This window comes from Xyrauchen texanus, chromosome 41 (assembly GCF_025860055.1).
Source record: "Xyrauchen texanus isolate HMW12.3.18 chromosome 41, RBS_HiC_50CHRs, whole genome shotgun sequence".
NCBI lineage: Eukaryota > Metazoa > Chordata > Actinopteri > Cypriniformes > Catostomidae > Xyrauchen > Xyrauchen texanus.
The window spans coordinates 21,739,576-21,755,642 of NC_068316.1; the positions used below are offsets into that span (position 1 = coordinate 21,739,576).

Here is a 16,067-nt window from a genome sequence, read left to right on the forward strand (position 1 = left end):
TTGTGTGTGTTGCACACATCTAAAAACATGCTACTAGCTTTCCATTTACAGATCTTAGTTCGATTAAAAGATGCGCTTTCTATTTCATTGTCAGTATTATGTTTGTAACCGCTTATCAGGGTATCCATAGGAACGTCCAAAAATAAACATGGGCGGCAAAAAGTAGAAAAACCCATAAATAATAAATTGAGGGTAGCAAATGAAAGCCAATTAAGTCATAAGGGTGGAGGCATGCTGTCATCTGTCAGTGTATTTTATTGCATCAGATAAAGTATTAAACCAAGTGAAAACTAAACAAATCATGTTAGACCTTTTCTCAGTACTTACATTTCTGATCCATTTTTGCAATTACTTTAAACCATCTCATGGTGATTTTTAGTGGATATATGAAGTCAGTTCCACTCACGTGTCCACACACGGGTCCTAGCAGAGTAACCACAGGTTATAGACATGTTCCACTAAAGTTAGACAACCAGGAAGTTTCCAAATACTTTTACTCTTCATTTTTGAACAGTACATCAATTGCAATGGCATACATACTGTACATTTTTATGCTTACACTATATACACATTTGTTTTCCTGATATGATGAAATCTGTCTGGAAGATTAATGAAAATTCCCAATGAACATTAAAGGTGCAGTATGTAAGATTCAGAAACCCTTGTTATTAATGACACCTGTGGACGTCAAGTGAACTGCAGCCAGCTACCTGTTGCTCGTGCTCGTGCACACGCTCCATAGCGACGCGAGCGAGCGAGCATCTACCTAAACAATGACATAACATACAATGAGTCTGAATGTGATAGACTGGCATCATAACAGATGAGGTAGCATAACTAAAATTACACAGTTATGATTGTTTTACTACAAACTTTTGAGACTAAACTAAAACTATTATCAGCTAACATAGCATACTAATACACACATACAACTACATATTACCGAACTATACCAGACAGTTTACTGTTGCACTGTTATGTTGCACTATTGTATGTTTTGTATGTTGTCCTATGATCAAGAAACCAGCGTATTTGTTAAATTGATCCTGTATACCTGACTTCTAGTATAAAGAGAAGATCGCAGAATTTACGAAGCAAGGTAGATTGCAATTCGTCAGCATCAAAATGCATCAGGACTCAAATGCCCTGCTGATGTTCACTCTCGTTTTCGCTCGACCACGATCACGTTCCCGCTTAGCCAGACAGGATTCAGTGGATAAATGTTGTTTTTTTTGGCTTACTCTGAGTTTGTGTAGAGTCGGTGTTGTGCTGGGAACTGGACGTTTGCTGGATTCCATCTCTAAGATAACATTACCTAGTGTTGTAGTTTATTGCTGTTAATAGCGGAATAGAAGCTATAACTGTCTGAGGCAAGGCTCTCAGGAGCACAACCTTCACATAAAAATCAGCCTACAGGCTTTAATAGGCAACCTAGGAAGTCTGGGAAGGGCTAATTGTTTAAGTTGCGTTACAAGCCGTTCACACATTGGCCAAAAAAAGGTGATTACTACATGAAAATTGTTACATACTGCCCCTTTAATGAACATTTCTCTAGTAAAGTTCAATTTGATTACAAATTAAATAAATTACTGTATCACAGTAATAAGAATCGAATGAGAATTGCCGTGTGAATGTTATAAATTGTCATAAAATTAATGTCACAATGCAAAACAAACCCTTAAACTCTTCTGCTATATTGTGAAGAAAGTTAATGCTTAAAATGTAAATGTCTCTGCTATATTGTGAAGAAAGTTAATGCTTAAAATGTAAATGTCTCTGTATACATAAGTCAGGCATATGAGGTATCTTTTGAAATATTAGAATCTGAATTTTTCATACATAACCATCACTTCTGCACTCATTTTACTAAAAATAACAAAATAAGGGCTCAAATAATTTGCGTTGAAAATTAGTGCCCCTCGAGGTAATGCGGTAGAAATATTTATATGAAAATAAAAGTCCTTCACATAGCACATAAATTGATTCATATATCAAATGAAAGCTCTCATTCTCAGGAATGCGACTGTAAAGTTTATTTTGTTGCCCTAATACCACCTTTCGAAAGATTTTCAAAATCACAAAGTGAAATATGATTTCTGTAAGTCATCAAATACAAATGTCTCTTATGTGCTGATTACTGCTGCTGTAAGCCCAAACACTTTACCTTAGACAGTTTTCTAAACAAATTAGCAATTTTTTACTTGTCTGTGAGATTGCTTGGCTGAATAATCCAATTTTATATTTTAGATGTCCAGAACAAAATATGCCATCCAGCAGAAAACGTATGCTAGAAAAATCATCAGAAAAATATGTTTTTAACTATTGATGATAAAACATTCACGATAATGATAAAATAAATCATCACAAAGGGGAGGATCTCAGTTTTCTAATGACATTTAGACTGAGCTTCTAGTCCACTCAGAGGCAGATATATTCAATGAAACAACGAAGGTGGTGCTTGAATTGAAAATTAGACTGATTTTCTCTGGACGAGCACATCTGTGAGGGCTAAAATGCGTTAGAGCGCCACCTACATTTCAGATCTGTATATTGTGATGGAATGTGTTACTAAAACAAAAAACATTTTTTTGCAGTGCTTGCTGCCATCTAGTGGAATAAAATGAGACTTTTCAAAGTGAGGAAGAGGGAACAGAACCAGAATTACATGATTACAAATTTAGGTAAACAAAGAAAAAGTTTTTATTTCTCATAAAAACATTGTTTTTCATAAGATTATAAACGCATAATATTATTTATAAATAATTTGAGTCTTTTTTTGTATGGGGAGATTACTGGATAAATTGGGAAGACCAACTTTTTGCAATTAGGCCACAGTATATGTGAATGGTGAGCTTTAAAATTGGAGTGTGGAAAAATTGCATGTAGCAGCCAAAATAAAGTGCTAGAGTTTAAGGGTTTTAATGCTAAATTATTTTTGCAAAATATAATTTTTACATTTTAATTTTTTATTCAAGTGTGACCTGGATATTTTTTTTTGTGAGATTTATCAAAATACTGCATCCTCATGCATTACATGGAAACCAGTGTATATTTCTTGTAATAATTCTACAATGAAATACAGCAGCTTTTAACAGACAAGGCCCTATAATAATCCCTTTTCCCATCACCACACATTTCTAATATAACAATTTAGGCTTTCTTGCCCACCCGACTGAGAGCTGGCACACATTCAGTACCTACGCTTTGAGAGAAGCCACAATATACACTCATTTGTGTAGCTTTAGACTCCCCTCTGTCATGCATATAAATGGGGCCACCTTCTGTAAACTCTGACCCTGTGATTACATAAGCCGCCATCCTAGAGGAACAGGATGCTGCGTTACTCAAGTCCTCTTTATGTCCCACAATGCGGTTTACTTCCGCAGTGGCCAGTGGGGTTCACATCACATCAGCTATGATGGAAAAAAGTGCAGAGCAAGATGTTCGTCTCTTTTATTTAAGTGTGAAACTACTGTGACAGAGAACTGGTTAAAAAGAGAAATGTGTTAGGAAAACAATCTGCTGAAACAAGTGGTACACTGCTGAGAAAATAACTCTGCTTTCTCAGATTGCTATAAGGGATAGTTTACCCAAAAATGACAATCATGCCATGATTCACTAGCCCACATGTTCCTAAACTGAATTAATTTCTTTCTTTCTTTGGTGTAGCAAAAAAGTTGATTTTAGCCAGAATGTTAGCGTCATGAAGAAAAAAATGTGTTATGGGGTTGGAACAATAGAAGTGTGAATAAATGACATAATTTCCATTTTTGGGTCACCTACCACTTTAAGGGTATATGAGAAGAACAAACTCTTCAATTAATACATGTGAACAAACAATGCTGCATAAAGTAAATCCTAACACAATAAACAGAAATAGTTGACATTATTTTCCAAGGTTTAAATGAAAGAATTTGAACTTCTCAATATGCAAACCACTCAAATGCTGAATCAGGGTTGCCAAAACCACACAATCTCAAAATAAATAATGTATCACAGATCTAGGCACACATTCAGCAAGGCCTTAGAATTTAACACTAATTATCAGCAAAACATATCTGCAAGTTAAAATACTCAAGACAAGTTTTCCATATATGCAGTATATATGCACACATTAAAATTGGTTTATGTACCAATATAGCAAAACATATGAATTAGATTTCCGATATTGGATTTTTCTGATGTGGTAATAAAAGAAAGAAAAGTTGAAAAGCAATAACAGATTAACCTGTCTGTTACAAATTTCACACAGCCTGCACTCGAATACTATTATCTCATGCTGTATTCAGTCTTTAAAAGTGGGACAAAGCAACACAAATGGAATTTGCATGTCAAAAATTTGTTAGATAAAAGACACTTTCCACAACCGACAAGAAAGTAGGTCTTACTTTTCTTATATTTTGTCATATGCTGGGTTCACTTTTATACAGTTCAAGAAAAGCCTAAATATCTTACACTATGCACCAAAGCACAACATTTCCATTCAGTTCATTTCATTTTAATTGTATTGTATTGTCTTCAGTCATTTTTACACATTCATAAATTTGAGATTATGTGCATAATTATAAACTTTCATTGGTGCATTTCACCCCTTTCTCTCCTTGTTGAACGTGAATGACTCGCATGCCAAACTGAAAGAACAACATGCCCACTCCTTTCGTTCAGCCAGTCAGCAGATCCTCGTTCGCAAACGAGATGACGGAGTGATTAATTTATTAGTTTGTGAACGAGTATACAATGTACATTCGTTCATATATAAGACGTTTAATCTCTTTCAGACTCAAACGACTCGACTGGTTAAGTGAAGGGCATATTCATTCAGCTGGTGAAACCAATGTTTTACAGCCTGCACTCGAATGCTATTGGCTTGTGTTATAGTTAGTCTTTACAGGCAATAAAAGCCACTTGCACTGAGGTTATTGGCTTAAAAATATAGAAACATCAGTGAACGAGAAATACATGTAAGTGTATGGAGGTGAATGTTTCGTTCACTTAAATGATTTGTTCAAAACGACTGATTCGTTCACAAACAAAATATCACTACGGTGTTCTACAGTTGCTGTTAGTGCAGTTAATTGCTTTCACAGAGCAATGATTACACAACAGTTATACAGTTTTACTGTATATGTCAAAGCAGTTAAAGCACAATAGTTTGGCCCTAAGTTTGTGCAAGTATGCGCTACAGTAAGTATAGGCGCAAGTGGGTTTGGCGAAATAGTGCATGCAACGTGCTAATAGGCTGGGTCAAGTGCAATTTAATTCTGATGTCCTTCCGCGGTTACTGAACAGTCTGCATCCTATTTAAAATGTAATTTCCTGTCAAGCACCAGTGATATAAAAAAAAAAGACAGCTCATTCATTAGAAGCCGGTACTCAAAATGGACTGTATGCAATGAATTAGATGAATAAAAAACTACATTCTTTTCTATGACAGTGACAGTATGGAAAATGTGATTCTCCCAGAATTTGGATATATGCTCTGTTATAGAGAATTTAAATATTATTAATAATTTTCCATCTATTCATCATGGCTAGTATTAACAGTGATGGTATTGGCACGCATTTCACTTCTACTGGTCGATTTTGAAAAATGTAGTTTGTTTATTGAATCACGAGAAAATTAAACCAAAAATATTTCTAAATTCTAATTAACGTAAAGTATTCCAAAAATCATACCAAATCCTGCAATTTTACCCTCTCTAACTTCTTCCACCAGCCCCTTTTGCAGTGACCAATACAGCATACAAAAACAGATCATAAATACAATGACCAATGGATAGTTTTTGTTTGATAAACTGTCTATATCTGTGATTGTCAGGGACATTATTCGATTTTTCACTATATTTTTAGAGTTTGGACATTAACTTTATTACCACATGTTGGTGTAATCTCCAAACTGAAAATTTAGGAAATTAATTTAGATGTTGCCCTTAAAACAGATGTGGTATTTGACCACTGCATCAACATACAATACACACACAGTTTGCGCACATACACCCACAGATATCGCAAACACTCCCACCCATGGCCACTTGCGCTTTGTGTTGGCACAAAAATTCTGATTAGAATTAACACACACAACAATTTAATAATGTTGTTTTTACCGCAGTAGGTGTCATTCAACAGTGACTTCATAATAGATTACACAATAACTGTATTATAGTACAGATATGTTGCATTGCAACTATCATGTATCAGTAATCTAGTTTACATTCACTTTTCACACTGTTTTGTTATTGAAAAGTGAAAATGCTTAAATAATGTTTGTGAAATTTGCCATCTTCTGCCCGTTTCCATTCAAATGTCTTTTTAATTGATAAAAATGATGTATGTGATGACTTCAAGCTTAAAAAACACTTTTGCATAGGTTTTGGTTTAATCGCAAAAGAAATCTGCCTTCAAGCCGTTTCCATACAGAAATGTATGTATATAGCTAATGGTATATCCCAGATGTCCCTAAATGTTCCATTTGTTCCCTGTGCACTTGTTGATGACAGGTGCATGACACGAGATATTTGTGTTGGTACTCCACTGGAAGTGTCTTCATGACAGAGAATTTTTGATGCGCTACACCTTTTGTCGCAAAAAACCCTTAGATGGAAACGTAGTAAGTGACAGGACAATAGTTAAAAATAAAGCAATGTTCTAATTTTGATCGAAAACTCTTCAATACAGTTATAATAGTAAGCTTACCAGCAGTAAAGCAGAGGAAGTGACAGAAGGGAGGCCTACCTAGGCACTCGGCCAAGGTTGCAATCCAACTCAAATACTAAAACTCTGAAAACAGATAAAGGGAGGAGAGAGAACAGAAGAAAAGAAAGAAATCAAGTCAGTTTCATTATCACCACTCAAAATAAGCAAATACAAAAGAAAAAGGGCTAAGTGACATCATTCATTTAGTTCATGAGGAAATGGACTTTCGTAATCCAGCCACTGGCGTTCAACAATCCACCAAAGTTTTTCAAACTGCATTTCCTTATTTCAGTTCCTCTAAACGTTTGTCTTTTATGGTCTTTCTTCCCATAATAATGCAATTCAAACCCCAGAATAAGCCCTCACACTCCTTAAGCCTTAAAACTAATTTATGCTCAAACAATCACTAAACCATTTTGTGCCTTTTAAACCACACTGCGTATAGCACCATAGCCTGGATGTTCATAGTTTACCCATTACCACAAAAACAAACTCTGCCGTGTCTAAGTCATCAAAGACAACTTTAAGACTTTGGTCTAACGACTGCAATGCATCAACTTCCTTTAAACCACAAAAGACTGAAGTCTGCAGCGAATGAAGACACACAGTTCGATAAAGGTTGGGGAGGTTGATTACGTCAGCGAATTGGTAGATTTTAGTTGATTATAGTTGGTTTAATATTTAAGGCAAGTCATCTTTGACCCCTATCCTTGTGTATTGCATGTAGGCTGTAAAAAATGCCTCGTGGTAAAGTATGGGAGGTGCTCTGGCCACTTCCTCTTGTGCAACACTTCCTCCCATTCACGGCAGACATCAGCTTTCCTTTGTGCTGGCTGGCTTTACCCTCACCTCTTGTCAGTTTACTCTCTTTAGTGCTGTTTTTTCGAAAACTCTATGCATAACATGCATAACATGTGCTATGGGCATGAATGACATTTCAAATGTAGTATCTTATTAAATGTAGTATCTAAATGTAGTATCCTGTTAAATCATGTAATCACACTTATTTTTGCCTGCTGGAGAATAACATTCCTCAGACTAACACTGAAAAGGGGTCCCACACAATTGCATCATTGCAACCAATTAGCGATACCCTAGCAATCACCCTCAAATACCTCTACCGTGTAGCAGCACAATAGCAGCCACTCGGAACACCCTAGCAACCACATAGCAATGCACTTACAACCACTCAGAGCATCTTAGCAACTGCTAACCCATAACATCCTAGCAACACCATAGAAAACACCCATAACACATTAGCAACAGCATACAGTAGCAATGCGCTAACAACCACCAAAACTTTTTTGCAACTACACAGTAGTGTTCTGGCTACCAGCCACAACTCCCAAGCAACACCATAGAAACCACCCATAACACATTAGCAACAGCATACAGTAGCAATGCGCTAACAACCACCAAAACGTTTTTGAAATTGCATAGCACAGACTAGTAACAACCCAGAAGCACCCTAACCACATGGCAATGTGCTTACAACCACTTAGAGCATCTAGGCAATATACAGTATACAGAAGCAATGTGCTAACAAACACTCAGAACACCATAGCAACACCCTAGCAACCACATTGAAATGCGTTTACAACCACACAGAACACTCACAAATGTTAAAATGTTAATGCAAATTGAATTAACAAATGTTAATTCAGTTTATCATGTGAATGGAAATGGATTAAATTACTGCCAAATTACACAGCCCACTCTATGCAGTACTCGCATGGTGTTTTAAATCTAAATCAATCTTTCACTGTGTTCTGAGCTGTGTGATTAGCAAACATTACAGTGAAAGACCCAAACGCTTGACATAACCTAAACTGCAAATTCCTGACAGTGTCTCTGTAAAATGCACTTAGCTTGACAGCTTTATGTCAGAAGGTCAAATTACAAAGTCTGTTAAAACTTAAACAAGTGTCATGTTTCCTTGAGCAGTGACATCATTTTATCCCTCCTCAAACACATCGGAGGTCAGCAGGTGGTGACTAATCACTTCAAAGCTGCTTCTTTGCCATTGATATTGCAGTAATGGCCTTTCACTAGTTTCACAATTTTCAGGATCATGTTGTCTAGTGTATATTTGGCTAATTAAAATGTGCAAAATTGCTCAATACAGATGTAGTGAGAAAATGAAATAACCAATTAAAAAGGGGTGTACCTAAGGGCTACAGTATATAATTAACCCTTTCTGTATATAATTAACCCTTTCATATGCACTGTCACTCATACCATACAGTAGTGCTGCATGATAAATCATATCACAATCGTGATGTCAGCCTGTGCGATTATATGACGGCAAAATCCTGCGATTTTATTAAATAAATAAGTGCATGTGTGGACGTGACAGCCCCTTCTCTCTGAAAGCTGTTTGCCCATTTTCTAAACCGCTAATAAAAAGATGACCAGTCTATAATGATGACACGCGAGACGAGAGCAGCACTGCAGCTCGAGTGTCTGATAGAAACACAGCATGGTGATAAAGCTTTATTTCATCCTTAATTAAGCTTCAAATAATACAGGAGCGTGCCATGTAAATAAGCACAAACTCCAAAACTGTCATTCTCTGTGCGGTCAGAGCTGCTTCAACCGGTCGCGGAAGAGACCCAATCTGAGCAGGAGTCGAGACCAGGAGAGCCGGCTGATGCAGACTCTAACACGGAGATACTCGTCTCTCACCCCCCCCCCCGTCTGCAGCTCGCAACATCAACATCATGAGATCATCATGATAAGATTAATCTTGTGTAAAAAATAACACAAAAATTACAACAACAATAATATATATATATATATACATATATACATATACATATATATATATATATATATATATATATATATATATATATAGGTTTTGGATAGACAAGATTGACAAATGCTTATCAGAAATACTCTAATGGCTAAAATGTTTACAGTGTTCAGTGACTAAAATATCAATATGACAAGATGTTACTAAAATATTACTAAAATGTCAACAGTTTTCATTGACTAAAACTACATAAAAAAATGCTCAGACTTCGTCAAACAAAATGACTAAAAACAATAAATAGAACTAGGATAAGGTTGACTAAATATGATAAAAACATTTGAAACAGGATTAAGACTAAGATTAAATACAAAAAAAAAAAGCTGACACAATGAACACTAGTATTCAGTTGCCAGGTCATTAGGAGTGTATTAATGCAAAGCCAACGTTTACGTGTTTTTAACGTCACTCTTTTTTTTATCAGTATGGTACCACCTCCGCCTCATTTTGAGAAAGGAAAAACCCTGGTTATATGGCGATATTTTGGCTTTAAGATAACAGACACTGAGCAGAGAGAGGTACTGTGCAAAATTAAAGTTGCTACATCACGTGGCAACACGACAAATTTATATCAGCACTTGAAACATCACAGAGAAAAGTAGAAAAGTGAGATTTTAGAAAATTATCCACACACTGGACAAGAGATACCAGCGATAAGTAGAACTTTTTAGAAAGAGGATTTGGAAATACCAGTTGGTCATTTAAAAAAACAACAATAACAACCGTTTTAGTGGTTTGAGTCAACCACACTTTTATATCCAGTTTCCTTTTCAAAAGAGTTTATACAAAGTACAGGCTACATCCAGCTTAATTGTCCCTGTTTGTTTGGACAATCTTATTTTTGTAAAAATTTGTGTTCTTATTTATTGTTCCATTTTATTTAGGTGTAATAATGAGAAAATAACAAGTTTGCAGTAATGCAAAGATATTATTTAATTTAATAAAAATATGATTTTAATTTGAATACACTGTCCATTTATAGTGGTTTTTAATGCTAGTTTGTATGTTTGAGTTGAGCAATACACATTTCAGCATTATCAGTAATCTATTTGTAAATTTTCCTTGATAACCAAGCAAGTTGACCCATGATACCATTTGTTTATTATATCGCAATATTAAACTCAATAATCGCAATATGACATTTTCCCCAAATCGTGCAACCCTACCGTACAGTGACTGTTAATAACTGGGCCCTGCTGAGTAGCATCACACATATGCGTTTCTGCAACAGCCAGTTATGTTACAAGCTGCCAGATTCAAATTGGCACAGGCTGCGCTGGTCAAGCATCTGTAATTTATATTCGCTCAAACAGTTACTCATACAATCTTTTAAACTACAGAATAAGTTTATTTTATATACATACATACATACATACATACATACATACATACATACATAGGACCAGTCACCAAAATGCCACGCTAAGATGTTTACAGCTCTTAAAAGCACAGTAAATACATCAAATGCATCTGGGGCCTGGGTAGCTCAGCGAGTATGGACACTGACTACAACACCTGGAGTCACGAGTACCAATCCAGGGTGTGCTGAGTGACTCCAGCCAGGTCTCCTAAGCAACCAAATTGGCCCGGATGCTAGGGAGGGTACAGTCACATGGGGTAACCTCCTCGTGGTCACGATTAGGGTTCATCACTCTCAATGGGGCCTGTGTGTGGATCACGGAGAGTAGCATGAGTCTCCACATGCTGTGAGTCTCCGCGGTGTCATGCACAGTGAGCCACGTGATAAGATGTGCGAATTGACGGTCTCAGAAGCTGAGACCGTCAATGGTGGTGGAGACTTCTCCTCCACCACCCGGATTGAGGGGGTTGTAACTGCGCTACCACAAGGACCTACTAAGTAGTGGGAACTGGGCATTCCAAATTGGGAGAAAAGGGGATAACAAAAATTATAATAATAAAAATAAAAAATACATCATGCAGTATGCAGTCAAATACAAATGCAGTCTTCCTCTCCCCAGCCTGAGAGAACGAGGGAGGAATGTGTGAAATAAAAATACAAAAAATGCTCCTCTACACTTTGTCCCCTTCTACCAGCTGTGTAGTGTCACATGCAAAAATAACTCTGTAAAGGTATTCAATGGAAAGGAGGCGAGAACCGGCTTTTCAATATAAATAATAGTTTAATGAGAAACTTAGAAGAAGACACAAACACACACATGATGGACATGTCCGCTAATGATCTCTCTCTCCCGCACGGCCCCCTGCAGTCAGCCTTTAAACCTCACGGAGGCATAATTAGCCTAATACGGGACCGGGTGCGTAGGATCACGACCCGGCCCCGCCCTCCACCCTGCCACAAACTCTTTTAGCCCCTACTCATGAAAAGGTTAAATAACTATAATGTGATTTATACTGTAGCAGTGATATGAAATTACTCATACAGTGACATTTGATTTTGAACCGTGCTGTATGAAACGGCTGTTTTAGGCAACTACACACATTGGTTGAGTGGTCATCTTGCTTTAATGAAATGGAACTCGGCACAGATAGGAGATGGTCCCAGATATGCTACCATTGCTGTGTTGCTTTATATTTTGCATACAAAACATAAATAAAAGAATGTAAAAACAATTCTGTCATCTGTAGACAGAGATTGATATCTCAAAACAATTCTGCTCAGTGGCAGAGGAAATGTTTATTGAACAGCTCCAGATCTTGTCTCTAGAGACTACACAATAAGACTTTAAATATTTTCTTCAATCACATTGATATAATGTAGACTGCTTGGCCTATTCAATAATACAGATCCTTAGTTCAGTCTTGCTTTCGCCAAAAGACAAAATGTAGAGAAAGAAATGTAAAATGCTTCCACTATCTGGGAGGTTTTAGATAAATGACTCATGATTTGAATGCATGGCACGGATCACTATGTGGGAAAGTCTGTCAGGATTATCTAATGTATTTTATCTCTTTACCTTAAATGCTAAGCTGGCATTATGGGTGTGTTGGTTAAGTTTAATGGGACTGTGCTGTACGAAATGTAGTCTAGCCTAAAAAATACAGCTCAAGGATGTTAAAGGTTAACTATGCCTGCATGCTTCCACATTAAGAGGAGAGAAAATGGTCCTTACCTGGTGGGATACAACCCAATAAAATTAAGTATTAAAGTATGAATCTTTTTTTTTTTTAGTTTATTTTTTATATATGTTTGAATATTTCATTAAAGGGATCATACAATGGAGAATCAAAATGTCCTTGATATTTAGACATAAGGGTCGCTGTACTATAAAAACATACTGTAAATTTCAGAACTCAAAACTTCCTCCCCAGTCTAAAAAGAACATTTATAGTTACCACCCCGCTGAAACGTCTTGTATTGAGTATTGCACCCTGCAGTAATGCACAATTATCAGTTTGTTTGTAATAAATAGTAAGCCATCGTTTATTGCCAAGTAGAGGTCCGCAACCCAACCCGCGAACGGATGAATTAGGGGCTGTTCACATAAAACGTGTTTTGGAGTGTTCATCATCTCATAATTGTTTTCCTATGTAAGCACATGCTGGATGAACTTCTTTGACTGTTGCATCACATCACGCTGTTTCTTCAGCATCTCGAGCAGAACCGACACATTTTTAGACATGTTTCTTGTTAATAAGAACTTCAAGTCTCAAAATGCATGTCAAGGCACCTGCGCACTGTTTCATTTGCTACACTGCACCTCGATGTTTTTAGAGCGCAAGTGTCACAAAGATTCAATATTCTGAACAAGTTCAGGCTGCAAAGAGGTGACTGTTATATTGTTTAACATTATTCCAGATTGTTCTGCACCAAGAAAAGTTTCTGCATTGATAAACGTTAAGGCATTGTTTATTCCCTTCTGCTCTAGTGTACTGAGGGGCTGATGTGCCTTGTTAAAACTGTGTGTTTACAGTTACAACACTGTTACGAATGTTGATAAAATACAGCATATTTCAACAGTACTTGCTAGGAGAAGGAATGATAAAGATAAAGTGAGTCTTCTGAGTTTGGGCTTAAAATCACTGCTGCTTATCAAATCAAAACATAAACAGATAAAGAATATTTGTTTGAGTTGAATAATTATATTATGTGTGATGAAAGCAGAGTGAAAATAAATATATTACGGTGTAGTAATATGCTAATATACACAGCGGGGGGGCGTGGATACTATTTTTCTGATGCAATGATGTTAGCTAATCAGAACAGTGGGTGTTTACTTTCAAGTTTTAAAGGAGAAGCAGCATAAAACCGAACATTTCTGACAGAGGGTCCGAATGAGGATGGAAAATGATCATGTTTTACAAATATTTGACCGCTTGTTTGTGCAAAAAAAAAAAACTTATATAACATTATAAGCTAACCTCAAGGAACAGAATACAAAATAAAAATAAAACAGCATTTCATGACCCCTTTAAAATTTGGTCTGCTAAAGTTTGACACATTTTTGTCATTTCGCACATTATCATCAACTACAAGACACTATTTTCATTGACAAATTATTTGCCATTTTAGTAAGAGTAAAATGGACCAAAAGTAATGAATATGTCATGATGAAATATTGAATAATTTTAAAGGACACTTTCATCAAAAGAATAAGACTAAAACCAGTGGTGAATTCTCAGGGCCAGCAAAGCCTTCTCTGCTGGCCTAACATGCCAAATAAATCAATACTTTTCATCCTTTCATTCTTAATCACCTTTTTGCCAATGTATTTTTAATCATTTTCCACTCTTAATTAATCTACAAACAAATAGAGAAAAACAAAAAGTTTATCCAGTCAGAATTTATTCCTTGAAGCTTACAAGTAAAGCAACTAGTTTACAAATCGCATGCCCGAAGCCAAGCTTGTTTGCCGAAGCAGCACGTGAGTTTGAGCTTCACCCCATCAGGCCTTCAGAATTTATTCAGAATCCCTCAACAGTGCAAATGAATGAGCAACTAAAGTCAGATTGTCAGATTGTTCAGCCAATCAGATTGACTTATTTGGTCTTGGTGGGTGTGATCTTTAGGATATGTCCCAGTCGAGGGCTTCTAGCTGGCCTTGAGTGACACAATCGTGCTTTAAGTGACTTAATTTGAAAGTGAAGAGCGCGAGATCTTGCTGACGAGTCTGTCATTACTGCCGCTATCACCATTGAGAAAGAGATCCTTATGGATTTACAAACATGAGATGTTCTGCATGACCGTGTGATTGCTTAATTTATTAATCATGAAAGGAGGACTGATTTTCACTGTAAATTGGTAAGTCCTTAAGAAGTGCTTATAGCAACATCAAGAGTTTTCGAAGTGTAAATTATGCTGCTGGAGCATTCAGTGTCGGATCAAGTTTTGAAAAGTAGTGCTGCGTTCCATTCAACTCGGAAAGTCAGATTTTACAACTTCCTACTCGGAAAAGTGCAATGGAATTCAGCTTGAAGTCAGAATTACAACTTGTAGGCTCATGCAGAAAGTCTCGACTCTGACTTCGCTGAGATTCATGGGCATGATATTCAAACATTCATTTTATTAAGTAATATCGATAAATGAATTTGTTTCCACATTACTTGATATTAAAGTTTGTTTAATAAACGCCTGCAGAAACAGGTGTTTAAAACATTATAATCTCTTTTGATAATCGTACACCTGAAGCACAAATGCTAGCGCTGCATTGTTTATCAGTTGGGTTGCTAGGAGACATCTCTAATGAGAGTCAAACCCTTGCTTAGCGAAAGTGAGCATAGAAGATTTGTTTCCTTAAACGTCAACTTCCGAATATCGGGGAATGGAATGGATTTATGGTGGGAGATATCAAATATCAAATAATACGAAATATATTGCAAGCAACATATAAATATTATTAGATAGATTTTTCCAGGTATTATAGACCTCTTTGGTAGATTCATATGAAAAATTATGATTTTTGAATGTCATGCTGCAGTTAAAATTCGGCTTGCTTGAGCATTAATTGTCGTTTCAAGTTTTGGCTTTCGTGTGTGGATGTGTTTTTAAAATATCAATTGGTATTATTATTTAGCTGCGACATAATGTATGATGACCAAAGGCATAGGATGTCTTATTCATTGTGAAACTGAGTTTTCTTAATGGCATGAATCACACTAAAGGCCTAGACTTGTACGGCCCAACACTGACTAAAACAAACAAACAAACTGTGTAAAAATGAACACTGGTTCTACGGTTGACGATTGGACGTGTTAATTCAATTCGATTAATTATATAAAAAAGGTTATAAGCAATATTCCTACCATCGGAGCAATTCAAGCTTGATGTACCACCTGTTTCTGCAGGGGGCAGTAAGCTAAACTCCAGCTGTATAGGCAATGTGCAGCTGAAGAGACAACAAATCACAATCAAACTTGCTTGACAGTAGCAACAGCACAAGTTGAGAATGTGTTTTTGTTTACAAAAACAGCTTTTTTGATTGCAGTTATCTCGAAATGTGTTTTTCTAAGTTTCAAGCTAAGTTGAACTTTACACAACAACCTAAAATGCTGTTTTTATGACCACTTTTTGTATTGTACTATCAATTCATTACTTACTTGCCACAAATGAATGTAATTCATTTTAATTTAATTTATAAATTAT

At 36.3% G+C, this 16,067-nt stretch overlaps 1 protein-coding gene across 2 annotated transcripts in view; it reads right to left on the reverse strand.

Annotated features, from left to right (window-relative positions):
* The window catches only part of fam49bb (family with sequence similarity 49 member Bb), an 84,501-nt gene that overhangs the window by 51,189 nt on the left and 17,245 nt on the right, over positions 1–16,067 (reverse strand). Inside the window, exon 2 of one of the 2 annotated variants that reach the window (XM_052114343.1) lies at positions 6,694–6,777. The exons of the other annotated variant lie outside the window; for it this stretch is intronic. The gene's annotated coding sequence lies outside the window, so the exon portion shown is untranslated. The remainder of the gene's footprint in view (positions 1–6,693; positions 6,778–16,067) is intronic. 2 annotated transcript variants of the gene reach the window in all.